Source organism: Jaculus jaculus, chromosome 10 (assembly GCF_020740685.1).
Source record: "Jaculus jaculus isolate mJacJac1 chromosome 10, mJacJac1.mat.Y.cur, whole genome shotgun sequence".
In the NCBI taxonomy this organism is placed as follows: Eukaryota; Metazoa; Chordata; class Mammalia; order Rodentia; family Dipodidae; genus Jaculus; species Jaculus jaculus.
This window is the reverse complement of record NC_059111.1, coordinates 39,409,895-39,433,155: the sequence shown is the minus strand read 5'-3', so window position 1 is coordinate 39,433,155 and position 23,261 is coordinate 39,409,895.

Genomic DNA, 23,261 nt, shown 5'->3' with positions numbered 1-23,261 from the left:
GTATCAGGGTGATGCTGGCCTCATAGAAGGAGTTTGGTAGAATTCCTTCTTTTTCTATTTCCTGGAAAAGCTTAAGAAGCAATGGTGTTAGCTCTTCCTTAGAAGTCTGGTAAAATTCAGCAGTGAATCAGTCCGGGCCTGGGCTTTTTTTAGTTGGGAGATTATTGATAACTGTTCGGATCTCCATGTTTGTTATAGGTCTATTTAAGTGATTAATCTCATTTTGATTTAATTTAACTAGGTCATATAGATCAAGGAAATCATCCATTTCTTTCAGATTTTCATACTTTGTGGAGTATATGCTTTTATAGTATGTCCCTATGATTTTTTGAATTTCTCTGGAATCTGTTGTGATGTTACCTTGTTCATCTCTGATTTTATTAATTTGTGTCTCTTCTCTCTTTCTTTTGGTCAGATTTTCTAAGGGTTTATCAATCTTGTTTATCCTTTCAAAGAACCAACTCTTTGTTTCATTAATTCTTTGAATTGTTCTTTATGTTTCTATTTCATTAATTTCTGCCCTAATCTTTATTATTTCTTCCCATCTACTGATTTTTGGTTTGCCTTGTTCTTCTTTTTCCAAGGCTTTAAGGCAAAGCATTAGGTCGTTTACTTGCGACCTTTCTAATTTCTTAATATATGCACTCAAGGCTATAAATTTACCTCTTAGAACATCCTTCATTGTGTCCCAGCGATTTTGGTATGTTGTGTTTTCATTATCATTTGACTGTATAAATTTTTTGATTTCCTTTTTGATTTCTTCATTGACCCATTCATCATTTAGTAGTGTATTGTTTCGTTTCCATGATTTTGTGTATGTTCTATAGCCTTTCTTGCTACTGATTTGTAGTTTAATTCCATTGTGGTCAGATAGAATGCAAGGAATTATTTCAATTTTCCTGAATTTGTTAAGATTTGCTTTGTGTCCTAATATATGGTCAATTTGAGAGAATGTTCCATGTGCTGCTGAAAAGAATGTATATTCTGCAGCCTTTGGATGAAATGTCCTGTATATATCTGTTAAGTCCATTCCTTCTATGACCTCATTTAGTCCAGTTGCCTCTCTGTTTATTCTTTCCTGGGATGACCTGTCAATTGATGAGAGTGGGGTGTTAAAGTCACCCATCACCACTGTGTTTGGTGTTATCTGTGACCTTAGTTCTAATAGTGTTTGTTTGACGAATTTGGGAGCCCCCATGTTAGGTGCATATATGTTTAGGATTGTAATGTTCTCCTGTTGGAGCGTGCCCTTAATGAATATAAAGTGACCTTCCTTATCTTTCTTGACTGATGTCGGACTAAAGTCTACCCTATCTGATATTAGGATAGCAACCCCTTCTTGGTTTCTAGGCCCATTTGCTTGAAACACCATCTTCCAACCTTTCACCCTAAGATAATGTCTATCCTTTGTAGGAAGGTGAGTTTCTTGGAGACAACAAATTGTAGGATCCTGCTTTTTAACCCAGTCTGCAAATCAATGTCTTTTCGTTGGGGCATTGAGGCTGTTGATATTAAGAGATATTATTGAAAGGTGTGTATTTTTGTTTGCCATTTGTGTGTGTGTGTGTGTGTGTGTTTATGGTTCTACCTGTGCTCTCTTCTGTTAACTAGTATTTGGGTATTGCTTGTTTTTTCTAGGTTCCTTATATGTGTGCTTTTCCTTTTCTTTAGCATGGAGGATTCTATCAAGTATTTTCTGTAGAGCTGGTTTTGTCTTCAAATACTCCTTTAACCTGCTTTTGTCATGGAATGTCTTTATATCTCCATCTATTTGAATGGATAAGTTTGCAGGATAAAGTAACCTTGGTTGACAGTTGTTATCTTTCAGAACTTGGAATATATCACTCCAAGCCCTTCTGGCTTTAAAAGTTTGTGTTGAATAATCTGCTGTAATCCTGATGGGCTTGCTTTTGTAGGTAACTTCATTTTTCTCTCTAACTGCTTTCAATATTTTTTCTTTGGTGTGTGTGTTTGGAAGTTTGATTATAATATGGCGAGGAGAGGTTCTTTCTGCGTTTTGTCTGGCTGGGGTTCTAAAGGCTTCCTGTATCTGCATTGGCACCTCTTTCCCAATTTGGGGGAAATTTTCTTCTATGATTTTGTTGAAGACGCCTACTATGCCTCTGGAGTGGAGTTCTTCTCCTTCTCCTATGCCCTGAATTCTTATATTGGATCTTTTCATAGTGTCCCGAATATCTTGAAATTCCCACTCATACTCTTCTATAAGTTTGTCTTTCGCTTTGTTGGACTGCATTAGGTCTGCCAACTGGTCTTCTAGCTTAGATATTCTGTCCTCTCCCTCATCCATCCTACTGGTGAGATTTTCTACAGAGTTTTTTATTTCATTAACTGTGTTCTTCATTGCTAGTAATTCTGACTGGTTTTTCTTTATTATTTCTATTTCCTTATTTATGTCTTGTATTGCCTTCTTTATTTCATGAAATTGGTGTCCTGCATCTTCTTTGATTCCTTTGATTTCCTCTTTAAGTTCCTCTTTGACTCCTTTGATTTGTTCTCTGACTTCTTTGAACATATTTACAATCATTCTTTTGAACTCTTTCTCAGGCATTTCCTCTAACTCTTTCTCACTAGAGGCCATTTCTGATGCATTAATACTTTTAGGTGGGTTTATATCGTCTTGCTTTTTAGTGTTTCTTGTGTTATAATGTATATATTTTTGCATCTTGGATTAAGTTAATGCTTGGATTTTCTAGATAGCTGTGTATTCTTAGCTGTATCAATTGATTTGATGTTATATGTTTTCAGGGTAGGACCTTAAGGTGTTAGGTGTGGCTCTTAAACTCTTATCTACAAAGATGTTCTTAGGGGTTGAGTTTCCCTGCTATAGGAGTATTCAAGCAGGCTGAGTGGAATAAAATACAGGCAGATTCTAAAATTTAACTAAACACTGTACACATTCAATCAAAAAACAGCCCCAAGTATGTATGCAAGAGTAGTTATTATAATGACCAGATCTTCTATCAACAAAGACGTTAAGATTTCTGGTCTGTTGAGGGATCCAAGTCAGCTTGGGACCAAGTGAGACCCTTCCCTGGTGCAATCCCAGTTACCTTGGATGATTTTGGTCTCAGTCAAGTTGCTGCCTGGGCGTGGGGCTGCTGTTCTGATTTCTGGAGCTGGGCACTTGCTTTTCCTGGGGGCCAAACCGAGCCTGGCAAGTGTGGCCCTGCAGATCAGCACCCCTGCTGCTGGAACTGCTGCTGCTCAAGCTGCCCCTGCTGGGACTGTAGCCACTGCTGCTGAAGGTGTTGCTGCTGGACCCACCGCTGCTGCTGCCTTTGCTGCTGCTGTAGCTGCCACTGCTGGAGCCACCACTGCTGCTGAAGCTGCTGCTGCTGTGTCGACTGCCGCTGCTCCCCCTGAAGCTGCTGCTGCCAAGTCTGCCGCTGCTGCCACTCCTGGGTCGGCTGCTGCTGGGGCCGCTGTTACTGGTGCTGGAGCCGCTGATGTTGCTGCCGAACTCTGCTCCTGTTTGGGTCCCGCTGTTGGCGTGGCTGGGTCCAGGGCTGCTGCTCTGTTCACCGGAGCTGGGCTCAGGAGGTGGGGGAGGGGAGGGAGCTGCAGCTGCTCTGGTTCTCTCGCTGCTCCAAGCGTTTTTCTACCTCGCGGTCTGCTCCTCCGTTGCTCACTGCCGCTCTCCCCTCACGTTTCCTGAGTTGCAGAGAGCACGGTGTGAGGGAAAGCTCCCGCACCTGGCTTTTTCTGCAGCTCGAGCCGAGTCTGGCGGCTTTCTGGTGTGCCACCGCGGCAGTTGGCCGAGCTGCCGGAGCCGCTTTTCCCGCCTGTGCAGGCTCTGGATGCTCTGGAACTCTTCTACTTCTCTGCTGCTGCTTCAATTTCCTATACACCTCACTTTTTAGTAAAAGTGTGTGTTTTCCTGAGTTTTTTTGGTTTTTTTCCCCTCTAGGCTGCTTTGGCGTGGTACCTACACCACCATCTTAACCAGAAGTCTCTCCAATGTTTTGATCATGAAGTGATGTTGTATCTTGTCAAAGGCCTTTTCTGCATCTATCGAAATGATCATGTGATTTTTATGTTTAAGCTCATTTATGTGGTGTATTACATTGACAGATTTTCGTATGTTGAACCACCCTTGTGTTTCTGGGATAAATCCCACTTGGTCAAGGTGGATAATGCTTTTGATGTGTTGTTGGATTCGGTTTGTGAGTATTTTGTTGAGGATCTTTGCGTCTATGTTCATTAGGGAAATAGGCCGATAGTTTTCTTTTCTTGTGGCATCTCTGCCTGGTTTTGGGATTAGGGTGATACTAGCTTCATAGAAGGAGTTGGGTAGCTTTCCCTGTTCTTCAGTTGTGTGGCACAGTTTTAGGAAGATTGGTTTTAGTTCTTCCATGAAGGTTTGATAAAATTTGGCTGGGAATCCATCTGGTCCTGGACTCTTCTTTTTTGGGAGGTTTTTTATTACTTTTTCAATCTCCATGAGTGTGATGGGTTCATTGAGGTGGTTGATCTGCTCTGAGTTTAGCTTTGGTAGATGATATGCATCCAGGAATTTATCCATCTCCTCCACATTTTCCAGTTTTGTGGAGTAGAGGTTTTTGAAGTAAGTCCTGATGATTCTGCCGATTTCACTGATGTCTGTTGTGATCTCTCCTTTTTCATTTTGAATTTTGTTAATTTGGAGTCTCTCCTTTTTTTGCTTGATCAAATTGGCCAGAGGTTTGTCAATCTTTTTTATTTTTTCAAAGAACCAGCTCTTTGTTTTGTCATTGCCTTAATTGTTTCCTTGGTTTCCAATTCATTAATTTCTGCTCTGATTTTAATTATTTCTTTCCTTCTGGAGCTCTTTGGGTTGGATTTTTCTTGTTTTTCCAATGCTTTTAGGTAGATGGTTAGGCTATTGATTTGGGATCTTTCTGTCTTTTTTATGAAGGCATTGAGTGCTATGAATTTTCCCCTGAGGACTGCCTTCATTGTGTCCCATAAGTTTTGGTATGATGTGTTCTCATTGTCATTCAATTCCAGGAATTTTGAAATTTCATTTTTTTATTTCATCCACTATCCATTTATTGTTTAAGAGTGTGCTATTCAGTTTCCATTTGACGTTGGGGTTCTTGTTGGGTATTTTGTTGTTGATTTCTAGGAATATAGCATTATGATCTGATATCATGCAGGGAATTATGTTGATTTTCCTAAATATGTGGAGGCTATCTTTGTGACCCAGTATATGGTCTATTTTAGAGAATGTTCAATGGGCTGCTGAGAAGAATGTGTAGTCTGTGGATTTGGGATGGAAAGTTCTGTAGATGTCTGTTAGGTCTAAATGCTTTACGGTTTTGTTGAGCTCTCTTACTTCCCTGTTGAGCTTCTGTTTGGATGATCTGTCTATTACTGATAATGGTGTGTTAAAGTCCCCAGCTATGATGGTGTTGGTGGTTATTTCTGTTTTATTGTCAAGTAGGTTTTGTTTTATGAACTGTGGTGCCCCTGTGTTTGGTGCATACAGATTTATGATTGTAATATCCTCTTGATGGATTGTTCCCTTTATAAGTAGGAAGCAGCCTTTTTTGTCTTTTTTGATTGTTTTTGGTTTGAAGTCAACTTTATCTGATATTAATATAGCTACACCTGCTTGTTTCTTATTCCCATTTGCTTGGAATATTGTTTTCCACCCTTTCACCCTGAGGAGGTTTCTGTCTTTAGTGGTAAGGTGGGTTTCTTGAAGGCAGCAGGTTGACGGGTCTAATTTTTTGATCCACCCTGTTAGCCTGTGTCTCTTGATGGGTGAATTAAGGCCATTAATGTTTAGGGTGATGACTGTGAGATTTGATTTGATCCCTGTCATGTTGTGGTGGTAGAGGTGTGTTGGCATTTCCATGGAATTTAATTTTTTTTTTTTTTCTATCTACTCTGGGTTTGGTTGCTGTGATCTGCTTCTTGTAGGCATTTGTGTTTGGTTATTTGTTTCTTCTCTGTGGAGAATTTCCTGGAGTACTTTCTGTATGTTTGGTTTTGTGTTCATGTAATTGTAAAGCTGAGTTTTATCATGGAAAGTTTTCCTTTCACCATCTATTATAAGGGAGACTTTGCCGGGTAGAGTAGTTTGCATTGGAAGCCATAGTTTCTTAGAGTTTGGAGAGTTTCATTCCAGGCCCTTCTAGCTTTCAGGGTTTCCATTGAGAAGTCTGAAGTAATTCTGATGGGGTTTCCTTTGAAAGTGGTGTGCTGTTTTGCCCTAGCTGCTTTTAGGATTTTTTCCTTGGTGTCAATGTTTAGAGTCTTAATGATAATATGTCTTGGGGAGTTTCTCCTTTGGGCTAGTCGGTTAGGAGTTCTGTTTGCTTCTTGAATCTTGATGGGCTTTTCTTTTAAGAGACAGGGGAAGTTTTCTTCAATTATTGTGTTAAATAAGTTCTCCATGCCTTTGGTTTGAAATTCTTCTCCTTCTGGTATTCCAATGATTCTGATATTAGGACGTTTAAGTGTATCCCACAATTCTCTCATGTTCTGTTCACAGGAACTTTTGAACTTACTGAAATTTTTGGACTCTCGAACTGTTTCTTCCATCCTGTCTTCCAGATCAGAATTTCTATCTTCCATTTCGCTGACTCTGTTCTTGAGAGCCTCTAGTGAGTTTTGGACTTGTTCAATTAAGTTTTCATTTTCTACTACTTTCCTATGTATCACTTCCATCACTTTGTCCAGCTCCCTTTTTGTCTCATTTTCTGATTTTCTTGCTGATTCTTGGAAATTATCCTTGCATTTCTTTATGTTTTCATTTAATGTGGCCAGCTGATTTTTAAGGTCCTCTTTTTTTTTCACTCTCCCTCAACTCTCTTAGCTCTCTTTGAATTCCTTCCAGTGTCTTATCATATTGCTCTAGCTTAGTGATGGTAGCATCCGTACGATTATCTATCCTTTGTAGCTTTCCTGTCAGTTCTAGCAGTAGTTTGGTCGGGGTTGCATTGTTCATTGCTTCCACTTGATGTTCTGATCCTAAACACTCTTCTATGTTTTGGTTAGTTGTGATCCTTGTTGGACTGGGTGATCTTTCTGGATTTTCTTCCATTTTATTTTTCGTGTTATTTCTTTTGCGTTGTGGTCTACCCATGTCAGTGTATGGGCAGGTAGGTGGGTGGAGCAGCCTGGGATCCAGCTTAATGCGAATCCAAGGCAGCCTGGGGCAGTTGCAAGCAGCCTGGGTTTTTGCTCTCTCTTGTCAAAGCCGCCTATTTATAGCCTGACAGGGGCACCAAATTTGCCTGAATTCTCACCCAGTAATGCACCTAAGCTGCCTGCCTTTGAGCTTGAAAGGGGACTGTGGTAGCAAGCCCTGAAGGTGCCCAGACTCTGGCTGAGTACACTGGTGTCTATAAACAGTCTGTGCTCTCCCGCCTCAGGGGAGTGGGGGATGGGTGGCGATGTACAGGTAGGGGATGGCACCTGCGCTGGCGCTAGTGACTCAGTGTGGACTTGTGTGGCTCTTTCTGTGGGAGTGGGCCCGCTGCACATGCAATTGTAGTGTAGAGGCAGATGATGTGGGTACGGAATCAGGACACAGCAGAAGCTGACCGGCGGCATGTGATGTGAGCACAGCAACAGGGGATCTGGCAGCCACTTATTCACAGCAGGTGTGGCCCCCACAAGCCTGTGAACTGAGCACCATGTGGCTGACCTACTCGCAGGATCAGAGAACAAGGGGGAGGTAGGAGGTCTCAGCTTCAGTACAGCAGGCTGGCAGACGTGACTGGTGGGTGCCCGATCAGAGCACAGGCACGCGGGACGTGGGGAGGGTGTGTGGGCGGGTGTGCAGACGGGGGGCGTGGGGTGCGACGGGGTGTATGAAGCGAGTGGGGCATGCAGCAGGGGGGTCTCAGGGCGCGCCGGGGCACCAGGCAATCATGGTGGGGCGTGCAGGAGGCGGCAGGGCTCAGGGGGCATGGGGTGGGGTGTCCTGGAGGGGCGGGGGGGCGTGGGGTGCTCTGGTCGGTCGGGGAAGGGGCGAGGGGTATGCCGTGGGTGCGGGGGGGGGGTGCGCGCGCAAGGGGGCGCGGGGGAGAGTGCGGGAGGCGTGGGACGCGTGGGACGCCGAGGTGCGCAGGGGGCTAGGAGCGCGTGGGGGGGGCACGGGGTGTGTGTGGGGCGCAGGGCACACAGGGGTGTGGGACACCACAGGGTGCCGCGGAGTGCTTTGGACACATGGGGGGGGGGCGAGGCATGCGGGAGGGGTTGTGGGGGTCGTGCGGGGCACGCTGAGGCACGCCGGGGTGCCAGATGCATGTGGGGTCGGGGCGCTGGCGTGGGCGCGAGGGTCACGGGGCATGCGGGGGGGCGGGGGACGTGGGGCATGCCTCGGCACACAGGGGTGCGCTCGGGACGCGCAGGGGCACGTGGGCCGTGTGCATCGGGGGGATGAGGGGCGCGTGGGTTGGGGTCAGGGGGGGGGCCGTTCGGGGCATGTGGGGGTGGTGGCGCCGGCTGCGGTGGTGGCGTCTAGGAGCATGGGGAGCGCAGGGGGGCGGGGCGCTCGGGTGGGTGCAGGGAGTGCAGGACGCTGCGGGATGCCATGGGGTGCTCTGTACTTGTGGGGGGTGGGGGGTGGGTCGGTTTGCTCAGGGGAGGGGGTCATGGGTTGCGTGGGGGGCGCAGAGCACGCTGAGGTAAGACGGGGTGTGGGACGCCATGGGACGCCGCGGGGTGTTCTTGATGCGCGGGGGGATGGTGCACGCGGGCGGGGGGCTCGAGGAGTGCAGGGGTGGGGCGCAGGGGTCTCGGGGCGGGGGGGTGCAGGGGCACGGGGGATGCCTTGGCGCCTGGGTGTGGGATGCCTCAGGGTGCTCGGGGCGCGCCTGCCGTGTGGGGATAGGGAGCATGGGGCATGGGGGATGGTGGGGCGGGGGGTGCGTGGGCGTGGGGCGCGGGATTGTGGGGCGCCTGGGGCCACCGGGGCGCGTGGGGCTTGGTGTGTGTAGGGCCGCCTGCGTGCCTGGACGCTGGGCCGGGCCAGATGCGGCAGATCACAGTGGGTTGCGGCAGGCGGGGTGGCGGGGCATGGGTCCTCGGGGGTGTGTGCTTCCCTCTCTTACCCCAATCTGTGCCCACCCTCTTGCAAAAAGTTCCTAATTTCCCTTAAATACTTGCCTTTTTTTTTCCTTGTCTGTAGTGCAGCTAGGCGGATGCCATCTTGACCGGAAGTCTCCCATCCATTTCTTTATAATATTTATTATTGATGTGTTTCAGGATGATATATTCTCAATGACACAAGTATATGTTTACATGATTTTAATGGACTATATGTATATTTTATTTGTTGCATAATTTGAGGGAGTACAGTCCACATTGGAGAAAAAAGTATGTCACTGCATGGTGACAGAGTATACAGGTGGGATTCTTCACTTCACATCTTAGCAGAACACAAAACAGAATGGACAGGTAGTTATGGGGTGAAAAAACTTTAGCACCTACTCCTGCAATTCACTTCTAGCCAAAAATTCACCTAAAGATTTCATAACCTTTCAGAACAGCACACCAGCTGTGACCAATTCATAAGCACATGGAGATATATTACATTCAAGCCTGTTGTGCTCACAAGTTCAGACTGCTTCAGTAGCCCAGTGTCCCACCAGGCAAGTTTAGGTTACTTCTGTGCTTGGTACTTCAACAACAGGCAGCTTTGGTGCATCACCACATGAGAGGTCAGGCAACTTTGGTGCCTCTGCCACCCAGGAGCTCAGGCTTCATTGGCACTTGGCCGCAGGCTGCTTCAACCTCATACAGTGCTTGAGCTCAGTATAATTCACCCACCCATGTGTTAGCTCACAACCACTCTGCCAATCTGCTTGCCTGCCACTTAGCTCAGGCCAGCTGCCCCAGGAGGCACCACTTCCCCCGCCCATCGAGACCACAGTCCTACTGTCATGGCCCATACACTGTGATGGGCAGACCACAGCACAAAAAAAGTAACATGAAAAATCAAAAATCAAATGAAAGCAAATCCAGTAAGATCACCCAGTCCTAAGATAAACATCGCAAATCAAAACAGAAAAGAGATTTCAGGTTAAGATGGCAGCATAGGTACCACATCAAAGCATTGTAGGAGGGAAAGCAAAAAAAAAAAAAACCAAATAAACCAGCATAATAGACACTTTTACTAAAAAGTGAGGTGTATAGGAAATTGAAACAGCAGTGGAGAAGTAGGAGAGATCTGGCAGAAGCAGCTCCCAGTAGGGTAGGTCCGCACCCCAGACTGTAGTGGTGGTGCTCAGCTTGAGCCGAAGGAAAAGCCAGGTGAGAGGATTTTCCACTCACACCGGAGCTCTCTGTAAACTAAAGAAACATGAAGGGAGAATGGTAGTGAACAACAGAGGAGCAGACTACAAGGTAGAAAAACAAGTGGAACAGTGGGCAAACTGAGTAGCATCGGCTACCTCCCCTTCCTCACAGCCAGTGCCCAGCCCTCAGGAACAGAGTAGTGGTCCAGGGACCCGGCCATGCCTACTTGAACTGACACAGCACCAAAGACAGACCCAATCAAGAGCACAGCTGAGACCAAAATCATCCCAAAAGGTAACTGGGATTACGCCAGGTCAGTACCCGCCTAATAAACCTGGTATATATGCCTGAACCAGAAGTGCTAATTGCACCTTCCATATCAGGATAAATTATATGTTAAATTGGATGGATGGTCAAATTTGCCATTCTTAAATAAGCTGTATTTTGGGCCTGTTATTTGTTGCTTCTTGAATTATAGTGGCTTTGTTTACTTTTCTGTTATGCATTAGGGAACAGTCTCACCTGGTGACAAGCTGACTTGGAACCCTCTACAGACCAGAAATCTTAACAGCCTTGCTGTCAGGATTAAGGGAGTGGTTTGGGCACCACACAGCCTAAGGGACAGACAGAGGATCTGGTTGACATAATACCTTCTTTTGGATAAAAACTCTCATCTGCCTTTCCTTGACAGTGTACATTTTTAGTTAAATTTTAGAATCTGACTGTATTTTGTTCCTCTTAGCATATTTGAATACTCTTAACAGCAGGCATACCCAACACCTAGAGTCACTTTTGTACATACTCTGAGAGTTTTCAGATCCACACCTAGGGCTTTAACCTCTTACCCTGAAGATTATAACAATAGATTTATTGATACATATCATAATACCCCGCTACCTGGAAAATCCAATCATTAAATAATGCAGGATGCAAAAATATATACATTATAACACAAGAAACACCAAAAATCAAGAAAATATAAATCCACCAAAAATTATTAATGCATCAGAAATGACCTCTAGTGAGAAAGAGTTAGAGGAAATGCCTGAGAAAGATTTCTAAAGAATGGTTATAAATATGCTCAAAGAACTGAAAGAAGAATTCAAAAGAAGCAAACAAGATACAGGATGCCAATTCAATGAAATTAAAAAGGACAATACTAGAAATAAATAAGGAAATAGAAATAACAAAGAAAAATGAGTCAGAATTACTAGCAATAAAGAACACAGTTAATGAAATAAAAAACTCTGTAGAAAATCTCACCAGTAGAATGGATGAAAGAGAGGACAGAATATCTAAGCTAGAAGACCAGGTGACAGATCTAATACAGTCCAACAAAGAGAAAGGCAAACATACAGAAAAGTATGAGTGGGAATTTCAAGATATTTGGGAAACTATGGAAAGATCAAACATAAGAATTCAGAGCATAGGAGAAGGAGAAGAATTTCAATCCAAAGGCATAGTTGGCATAACTTCCCCCAAATTGTGATAAAGGTGCCAATGCAGATACAGGAATCCTATAGAACACCAGCTAGACAAAAGATGGAAAGAACCTCTCCTTGCCATATTATAATCAAATTAACAAACATGCAAACCAAAGAAAAAACATTGAAAGTTGTCAGAGAGAAAAATAAAGTTACCTACAAAGGCAAGCCTATCAGGATTACAGCAGATTAGTCAACACAAACTTCAAAAGACAGAAGGGTATGGAGAGATGTAGTTCAAGCTCTGAAAGATAACAACTGTCAACCAAGGTTACTTTATCCTGCGATAAAACAGATGGAGAATAAGGACATTCCATGACAAAAGCAGGCTAAAGGACTACTTGAAGACAAAACCAGTTTTACAGAAAATACTTGAAAGATTCCTCCATGCTGAAGAAAAAGAAAAGCACACATATAAGGAACCAGGAAAAAACAAACAATACCCAAATACTAGTTAACACAAGCAAGCAAAGGTAAAACCGAAAGAACTACCAAAAAAAAAAAAAAAAAAAAAAGGCAAAAATGAATACAAACCTTTCAATAATATCTCTTAATATCAACGGCCTCAATGTACCAACGAAAAGACATAGGTTTGCAGACTGGGTTAAAAAGCAGGATCATTCAATTTGTTGCCTCCAGGAAACCCACCTTTCTACAAAGGATGAACAATATCTTAGGGTGAAAGGTTGGAAAAGGGTGTTTCAAGCAAATGGACCCAGAAAACAAGCAGGGGTTGCTATCCTAATATCTGACAAGGTAGACTTGAGTCCAACATTAGTTAAGAAAGATAAGGAAGACCACTTTATATTGATAAAGGTACCCTCCAACGGGAGTACATTACAATCCTAAACATACATGCACCTAACATGGGGGCCTCCAAATTCATCAAACAAACGCTATTAGAACTAAGGTCACAGATAACACCAAACACAGTGGTAGTGGGTGACTTCAACACGCCACTGTCATCAATTGACATGTCATCCCAGGAAAAAATAAACAGAGGCATCTAGACTAAATGTGGTCATAGAAGGAATGGACCTAACAGATATCTACAGGACATTTCATCCAAATGCTGCAGAGTATACATTCTTTTCAGCAGCACATGGAACATTCTCTAAAATAGACCATATATTAGGACACAAAGCAAATCTTAACAAACACAGGAGCATTGAAACAATTCCTTGCATTATATCTGACCACAATGGGATCAAACTGCAAATCAATAGCAGAAAGGCCATAGAGCATACACAAAGTCATGGAAATTAAACAACACATTACTAAATGATGAATGGGTCAATGAAGAAATCAAGAGGGAAATAAAAAATAATTTATAGAGTCAAATGATAATGAGAACACAACATAACTCTCTGGGACATGATGAAGGCTGTTCTAAGAGGTAAATTTATTGCTTTAAGTGCCTTTATTAAGAAATTAAACAGGTCACAATTAAATGACCTAATGCTTCACCTTAGAGCCTTGGAAAAAGAAGAACAAGGCAAACCCAAAATCAGCAGATGGGAAGAAATAATAAAGATTAGGGCACAAATTAATGAAATAGAAACTAAAAACACAATCCAAAGAATCAATGGAACAAAGAGTTGTTCTTTGAAAGGATAAACAAGAATGATAAACCCTTAGCAAATATGACCCAAAGAAAGAGAGAAGAGACCCAAATTAATAAAATAAGAGATGAAAAATGTTACATCAAAACAGATGCCTGAGAAATTCAAAAAATCATAGGGACATACTATCAGAGCATATACTCCACTAAGTATGAAATCTGAAAAAATGGATGATTTCCTTGACTTATAGGACCTACCTAAATTAAATCAAGATGAGCATAATCAGTTAAATAGACCTATAAGAAGTATGGAGACCCAAGCAGTTATCAAAAATCCCCCAACTAAAAAAGGCCAGTCCCAGATGGATTCACTGCTGAATTTTACCAGACCTTCAGGGAAGAACTAACACCATTGCTTCTCAAGCTTTTCCATAAAATAGAAAAAGAAAGAATCCTACCAAACTCCTACAAAGCCAGCATCACCCTTATATCAAAACCAGGCAAAGAAAGAACAAAAACAGAAAATTACAGACCAATCTCCATCATGAACATACATGAAAAATTCTCAACAAAAATTGGCAAACAAAACACAAGAGTATATCAGAAAGATCATTCACCCTGACCAAGTAGGCTTTATACGAGAGATGCAGGCATGGTTTAACATATGCAAATCAATAATTGTAAAACATTATATAAATGTACTGAAGGACAAAAATCATATGATCATCTCATTAGATGGAGATAAAGCATTTGACAAAGTCCAACATTCCTTCAGAGACTAGGAATAGAAAGATTATATCTCAATACAATAAAAACTATTTATGACAAGCGTACAGCCAACATATTACTAAATGGGGAAAAATTGGAAGCTTTTCCAGTAAAATCAGGAAAAACACAAGGGTGTCCACTGTCCCCACTTTTATTTAATATAGTACTGGAAGTCTTAGCCATAGAAACAAGGCAAGTGATGCACATAAAAAGGGGTACAATTTGGAAAGGAGAGGATCAAGTTATCATTATTTGCAGATGACATGATTCTATATAATAAGGACCATAAAGACTATACCAGCAAAGTATTAGAGCTGATAAAAACCTACAGCCATGTAGCAGGATACAAAATAAATACACAGAAATCAGAAATAGAAATCAGAAATAGAAAAAACAATCCAAAAATTCATTTGGAATCACAAAAAACCCTCAAATATCTAAAATAATACTGAGCAACAAAAATAAGGCTGGTGGTATCACCATACCTGGTATTACTATGCTTATCAAACTGCCCAGTAAGCATTTCTCATAATATTCATACCCTTAATGCTACTCTCACTTTGGATAGAGAATCTTCTCTTTTCAGATGGCAGTGACCTTGGGACAACTCAGAAGCTATCATGGTGCTGGAAAGAAGTAACTAGAGAACGAAGTAACATCTTGATCACACCTACTAAGGCTCAAGTTCTAATGTGGAAGAGGTGGAGAAAAGAATGTAAGAGCCAAAGGAAGGGTTGACACCTTACAATGTGCTCCCCCCAGACAAAAAAATTGCCTCGATATCCATGACCTCATAGTGCCTGACACTACCTGCACAAGACCATCATAAGATGCGGAAAGGATCATGGCATCCAAATAGAGGAGAGATTTATTGAGGTGGGGAGTAGATATGATGGAGGAATGGAATTTCAAAGTGGAAAAGGGAGGGGGGAGGGAGAGTATTACCAGGGAATATTTTTTATAATCATGGAAAATGTTTAATAAAATAGAGGAAAAAAATGAAAAAATAAAAATAAAAACTGTTTATAATCATAAAAAGAAAACATAGAAGAGACATTATGATCTGAACACCAGAAGCATTGCAACCCTGACCAAGCTACTTGTGGAACTTACAGAAAAGTAGCAAAGGACCGATAATCATGTGGATGCTGCCATCACTAGAGTAGACATAATAGACAAGACAATGAAAGGTGTTCAAAGACAGTTAAGAGATATGAAGGAGAGTGAAAAAATAAAGACCTCAAAAATCAGCTGGTGATGCTAAATGAAGACATAAAGAAATGCAAGGATGAATTCCAAGAAGCATTAGGAAAATCAGAAAATGATGTGAAAAGGGAGCTTGACAGAGGGATGGAAACTATACATAGGAAAATATTAGAAAATGGAAACCTAATTGAACAAGTCCAAAAGTCACTAGAAGCTCTCAAGAATAGAGTCAGGCATGTGGAGGATAGAAACTCTGATCTGGAAGACAAGATGGAAGAAACAGTTCAGGAGTTCAAAAGTTTCAATGAGTTCAAAAATTTCTGTGAACATAATATGAGGGAATTGTAGGATACCCTTAACCTTCCTAATATCTGGATTAATGGAATACCAGAAGGAGAAGAAATTCAGACCAAAGGCATGGAGAATTTTTTAACAAAATAAAGAAAACTTCCCACTCTCTCAAAAGAAAGGCCCATCAACATACAAGAAGCTAACAGAACTCCAAACAGATTGGAGCAAAGGAAAAACTCTCCAAGACATGTTGTCCTTAAGACTAAAGATTGACCCCAAATAGAAAAATCCTAAAAGCAGCTAGGGAAAACCAGCACATAACTTTTAAAGGTAACCCCGTGAGAATTACTTTAGATTTCTCAGTGGAAATCCTGAAAGCCAGAGGGGCCTGGAATGAAACACTGAAAAGTCTAAGAATCTGTGGCTTCCAACCCAAACTACTTTACCCAACAAAAGTATTCGTCATAATAGATAGTGAAAGAAAAACTTTCCATGACAAAACTGAGCTGTACAGTTATATGAACAGAAAACCAAACCTACAGAGTATTCCAGGAAATTCTCCACACAGAAAAATCAAATAATCAACCTCAAATGCCTACAAGAAGCAGATCACAATAAACAAACTAGAGAAGGCACAAAAAACTTCAAAATCCATGAAAACACCAAACCACATATACCAACACAATAGGGCAGGGATCAAATCACACCTCACAGCCATTACCCTAAATATTAATGGCCTTAATTCACCCAGTAAGAGATACAAGCTAACAGGATGGATCAGAAAATTAGGCCCCTCAATCGGTTGTCTTCAAGAAAGCCATCTTACCACTAAAGACTGACACCTCCTCAGGGTGAAATGGTGGAAAACAATATTCCAAGCAAACGGAATAAGAAACAAGCAGGTGTAGCTCTACTAATACAGATAAAATAGACTTCTAACCAAAAATAATAAAAAAAGACAAAGAAGGCCACTTCCTACTTATCAAGGAAATGATCCAACATAAAGATATTACAACCATAAATCTGTATGCACAAACACAGGAGCACCACAGTTCATAAAGCAAAACCTACTTGACAATAAAATAGAAATATTCACCAACACCATCATAGTTGGGGACTTCAATACACCATTATCAGTAATAGACAGATCACCTAAACAGAAACTCAGCAGTAATAGAGCTCAACAAAACTATAGATTACTTAGACCTAATGGACATCTACAGAACATACCACCCCAAATCCACAGACTACACATTCGTCTCAGCAGCCCATGGAACTTTCTCTAAAGTAGATCATATACTGGGTCACAAAGCCTGCCTCCATATATTTAGGAATATTGACATAATTCACTGCATGATATCAGATCACAATGCTCTATTGCTAGTAATTAACAACAAAAGACCCACCAAGAATCCCAACAGCACCAAGAAAATGTACAGCACACTTTTAAACAATAAATGGATAGTGGACAAAATAATAAAATGAAATTGCAAAATTTCCACAAATAAATAACAATGAGAATACATCATACTAAAACTTATGGGACACGGAGAACGTGGTCCTAAGGGGAAAATTCATAACACTAAATGCCTTCATAACAAAGAAAGAGAGATCCCAAATCAATAACTTAACCATCCACCTAAAGGCACTGGAAAAGCATGAAGAGTCCAACCTAAAAAGCTCTAGAAGGAGAGAAATAATTAAGATCAGAGAAGAAATTAATCAATGGAAACTAAGAAAACAATTAAGAAAATTGACCAAACCAAAAAACTAATTCCTTGAAAAAATAAACAAGTTCGACGAATCCCTGGCCAATTTGATCAAGCAAAGAAAGGGATGCTTCAAATTAACAAAACTCGAAATGAAAAAGGAGAGATCACAAGGGACATAAGTGAAGTTGGAAGAATCATCAGGAATTGTTTCAAAACTTCTACTCCACCAAACTGGATAATATGAAGGAAATGGATAAATTCCTGGACACATAGCATCTATCAAAACTAAACTCAAAGCAGATTAATCTCCTAAACAAACTTAATGCACTCATTGAGATTGAAAAAGTAATAATAAAAAAAAATTCTCCCCCAAAGAAGAGTCCAGGACCAGACGGCTTCTCAGCTGTATTCTATCAAGCCTTCATGGAAGGACTCAAACCAATCTTTCTCAAACTGTGCCACACAATTGGAGAACAGTAAAAGCTACTCAACTTCTTCTATGAAGCTAATACCACCCCAACTCCCAAACCAGGCAGTGATCCACAAGAAAAGAAAACTACCAGCCTATTTCCCTGATGAACTTAGATGCAAAGATCCTGAATGAAATCCTTGCAAACCGAACCCAACAACACATCCAAAGTATTATCCACCTTGATCAAGTGGGATTCATCCCAGGAACACAGGGGTGGTTCAACATATGGAAATCTGTTAATGTAATATACCACATAAACAAGGTTAAACACAAAACCCACATGATCATTTTGATAGATGCAGAAGCTCTTTGACAAAATACAACATCACTTCATGATCAAAACATTGGAAAGAATTGGCATGGTTGGTTCATATCTTAACATAATAAAGGCAGTATACAAAAATCCTAAGGCCTAAATAATACTTAATGGAGACAGAGGCCTAATCTCTAAAATCTACAAAGAACTCAAAAACCTAAATATTAAAAAGCTCAACAACCCACTCACAAAATGGGCAAAGAGCTGGACAGGCATTGCACATAGGAAGAAATGGCAAACACATACTCAACACAATGTTCATCATTGCTAATCATCAGGGGAATGTAAATTAAAACAACTGTGAGATTCCACCTTACCCCAGTAACAATAGCAAACATCAAAAAATCAAATGTAAATAAATGCTGGCGAGGATGTGGAGAAATAGGAACCCTCATCCACTGTTGGTGAGAATGTAAGATGTTACAACCACTTTGGACAGCAATATGGAGACTCTTAAAAAAGATGACTATAGAGATACCAACAGACCCAGTTATTCCCTTACTGGGCATGTACCCTAAAACCTGTAAACTTCAGTCCAGGGATATTTGCTCAACCAAGTTTATAGTGGCTAAATGTGTAATAGCTAAGAGCTAGAACCAACCCAGATGTCCATCACTAGAAGAATGGATAACTAAGATGTGGTATATCTACACAATGAAATTCTATACAGCAGTAAGATAAAATGACACAATGAAATTGAAGAAAAATATGGTTGAACCTGGAACCAATCATTCTCAGTTAACTTACCCAATCACAGAAATATAATTGCCACATAGTGTAATTCTTCTACAGCATCTAACCTAAATCTACCCAAAATGCCTATATACCTGGCAAGCACCTCGAGGTCTAGACAATAGGGTGGGTGGGTGGAGAGGGAGATGAAGGCATGGAAGTGGGTGGGAGACACAAAACTAGACCCAAATGGCAATGGTACCATTAAATTCTACTTCCTAAAAGGCAGACCAAATGGTTGAACCTTCACCAGGCACTTAGAGGGAACACCTGAGCCACAAGACACTGGAGAGAGTACAGTGAAGACTGACCTTAATCTTGTACAGGTTCTCTCTCTGTCTTTCCCTCTCTCTTCTCTCCAACTCTTTTATGTTAGTTATCATTTTCTTCCTTCTATTAATTGGTCCTGTCCTGTAACTCTCAGTATCAGCATGTGGCTATCATCCACAATGAGCTTTTGATCAGAGAGACCTTCAAGGTTTCCTAAAAGAATGACAGATTTCTGTCAGAGTACTTGATGTCCCACCAAAGGTTAGTGGTAAGACCCTACTTCTGAAGTCACCATATGTGGTTGCCATGTAAAATGGAATGACATTGCTGGAAGCTTGGAGTCAGTGCATCTAGTGCCAGAAGGTGCTACTTGGGTGACTGGGGGAAAATGACCAATATCTATCCAAGCAACTCATGGTATAACCTACTTAGCAGCAAATAACCTGTCGTGAAGCTCACACAAGTGCAATAGTGGTGCACAGCCATGGTGGGAAAACAACTGCTCTTCATTTGGCTAACTGATCCACTTAGTGGAATGGAACCCATAGCTGGAGCTGGGAAACATATCAGAACCATATCCAAACGTGCGCACTCTCCATTATCAAGCTACCTCCAATCATGGGCTATAAGAGGGCCTACAACTATTAAATTCTGTATAAAAAATAAGGGTTTTCCCATTTTCCCAGTTGTAACTTTACTCTCCATTGGAGAATTTGCTTCTCTTTTTCAGATGGAGCAGATCCTAAGGAGAGAACCACCCCATCATACCTCAAAAGGGCCCTAACTGAAACTAAGAATAATTGGCGAAACAAGCAAGGGTGCAGTTTTCTTGGTGAACTGGGTACCAGCACAAAGGTGAAGTAGATTGACACAGAAAACAATCAACTCTACCAAATCAGATATCCAGAGACACAGAGGCTCCCAACATCGTATCACTAAAGCTGACCAAAAATGAACCCAACATGGCTCAGGAAAATTTTGCAGAAGAGGGGCAGAAAGAATGTCAGAGCCACATGTTGGGTCATGATACGCAGAGACATTTCTCTTACCCTTAACTGTTGGCTAACACCACAATGCATGACCCATATAACTCAACAAGGAGGGGCTGGGGAGGGGGTAGGACATGGACGAGCCTAACAATTGTACCAACTTGACTGTATTCACTGAATACAAATCTAAGTAATAAAAAATTGTTGACATCAAACTTTATTATTCATTTTGCACTTTATAGTCTTCAGGGCTGCTTACCTATGGCCCTCTTCAATTAAGAATATGGCAAGAAATACAAGGAGCACAGAAGTGAAATCTAAAGTTGTGAAATAAGATGTTCCCAAAAGAAAGATAACAGAAATTATGAAGTGTATTATCAACTTTGGTAAAAAAAAATTTAACAAGTTCAATAACTGCTTTTTTGTGTACATGTATGTTTTTTGTGTGTACATGTTTGTGCAGATGTGAGTGCACATGTGTATGCATGTGCACATGCATGAGAAAGCCAGATGTTAACACTGGGTGTCTTGCTGATTCACTCTCCACCTTATTTCCTTATTTCACTTAGTCTAGAGCTTCCTGATGGACTAGCTACCGAGAGAACCTTGGGAATTCTCTTGTCTTCACCTTCCCAGGGGTGGGATTTCAGACCCACATCAATATCCCTGGTGTTTTATGTGGGTATTGGGTATCTGAACTCAGGCCCTTGTTCTTATGTGGCAAGCAGCTTACCAATTGAGCAAACTCTCCAGCCCAATATATTTATTTATGGAGACAATGTTAACATGTTCTCCACATTTTTATCATGACATAAATGTATATTCCCCAAAACTTATCATTTTGCTGTTTTCATAAGAAATGTTATTATTGTTGGGTGTGGTGGCATCTGCGTTTAATCCCAGCACATGGGAAGCTAAGGTAGGAAGATCACTGTGGGTTCAAGGCCAGCCTGAGGTTACAGAGTGAATTCCAGGTCAGCTTGTGTGAGAATGAGACCGTACCTCAAAACAAAACAAAACAAAACAAAACAAAACAAAAAAAGGTGTTTTGATGGAAGGACTTAAAGGATACCCTTGTATTGCTAGAAATTATAATTAAATACTTTTCATTTATTGTAAGCATTGGTATTAGATTTTGGCAGAGGTACATTCCGGGTAGAATGTTTGTGTTTGCCCATTGATATACTCTTGCTAAAAACCTTACCACAAAATCTGTCCTCACCCAAGTTTACTCTTTCTTCTTTGAAATTAGGATGACATCTGTGACCACCCAGATGGAAATTACATTTGGAAACAAAGTTGCTCTTCAGTGGCTCAGGTAGGATTTAAGAACAGAGGCATGCTCTTGAGTATCAGACTGATTTTAATGGATTAGAGTTTAAAATTGGGACCTAACATTTTGGTTACACCTCAGTTAAATAAATGAGAATGTTTTATTGAACATGTTCAGAACAAATTTTATGACTTTTAAATCCTTGAGGCAAATACTGCTCATCTCACCTCTGTATAGAGAGGTGCCTTTCACTCAAAAAGAACAATGGATTAACCTTAATATTTATGAGTGCATGCGACATGCCCACCTAGTCCTGCGATTAAGAACAAAAACTTATCAAGCCTCTACATTCCTACTATCCAGCACTTATTATAAGTTGAACAAAACAATGATTTTCATATCTGAGCAACTAATAATACTATATGTTCTTGATTATGATTATCTGTGAAAGTCCTAAAAGACAGAAAAATGATAGATCTTCATTAAGTGCTTCAAATGATTTTTGGGTTTTTTAAGTCAAATAAAGTCACAAATGACTGAGCTATTTAATATAAACTCATGAAAAATAGTGAGACTGCTATTTCCAACTATTATTCATGTCTGTAATTTAATTTATAAATGTTTTGTTTGCAATGGGAGAGAGAGAAAGAGAGAGTAGGTACACCAAGACCTCTTGCCATTGCAAACAAACTCCAGATACATGTGTTACTTTATGCATCTGGCATGGGTACTGGGGAATTGAACCTAAGGCAGCAGGATTTGTAAGCAAATGCCTTTAACTGCTGAGCCATTTCTCCAATCCCCATAGTTGCAATTATATGTAAAATATGAGAATATTTAATATCACTGTCTTCAAAAGAACGAGCTGGGTGTGACAAAGCACTGTTTATTGTACATAGCTTTTATTTTAGAATTCAATTGTATAATGATAGAAAAATTACAAAAAATATACCAAGAGTTATTACATACCTCCAGCCTTGCAGATGTCCTTACAGATATCGGGTTACATTATCATGGTACCTTGGCCAGAATTCATGTTTCATGTTTCTTAAAACCTTATCTTTATCCAAGCATGCCATATATGGCACCACATACCTTGCCCACCTCTCTGTGACAGCTCTCACTCTTTAATTCTTTTTGAGGACACTGGCTGCGTTTATTTTGTTGTTGTTTGTTTTTCTTGACACCAGCTGTTTTTAATAGTGCTTTTCTGATATTTTCATCTCAATTTTAGCTATGTTATTGTTAAATGTGGGCTGAAGGTTTGGGGTAGGATGACAACTGAGATGAAATTTTACTCTTATTACATATAATGGAGGTTGCACAATGTCAGTATGACTAACTTACCACTGACAGTGTTAGCTTCTATGGCCTGGTTGATGCATTTGCCAGGACTGCAAAGTTGAAAAGCCAGTGCTAAATCTGCATATGTTCTGTACAGCTTAGGACACAATCTAAATTTTCTCTGACACATTCAGAAAAGGTATGCTCTCTAACTAACCAGTCAAAGACAGAGCTCCTGCACAGAGTTTTGCTATTAATTTTTCAACAACACATTCTGAAGTTGACAGATTATTTGGTTAAGACATTGATCAAAACAAGGTTAACATAAGCTAATGACTGCTTTTCATGTATTCCATTATTTATCTTAAAAAAAACCCTGGTGAACCTGCAGCTGGTACACATATATGACAACATTGTCTCAAGTGAATTGAATGGAAAGTACTTGAAAATTGCTGGCTCATTTTTCCTTCATTTTTTGCTTAACTTCAAGATTTCTTTTTATAAAGCTAACCAAATAGATCTTTACACTTACAGACCATATCAGTTATGTCATCATTAAATTAATTAAATTAATTAATTAAACTATTATTGCCAAGCGGCATTTTGACTTTTGATGCCTTCCAGCTTTCTGTTTGTTTGTTTTCTTTTT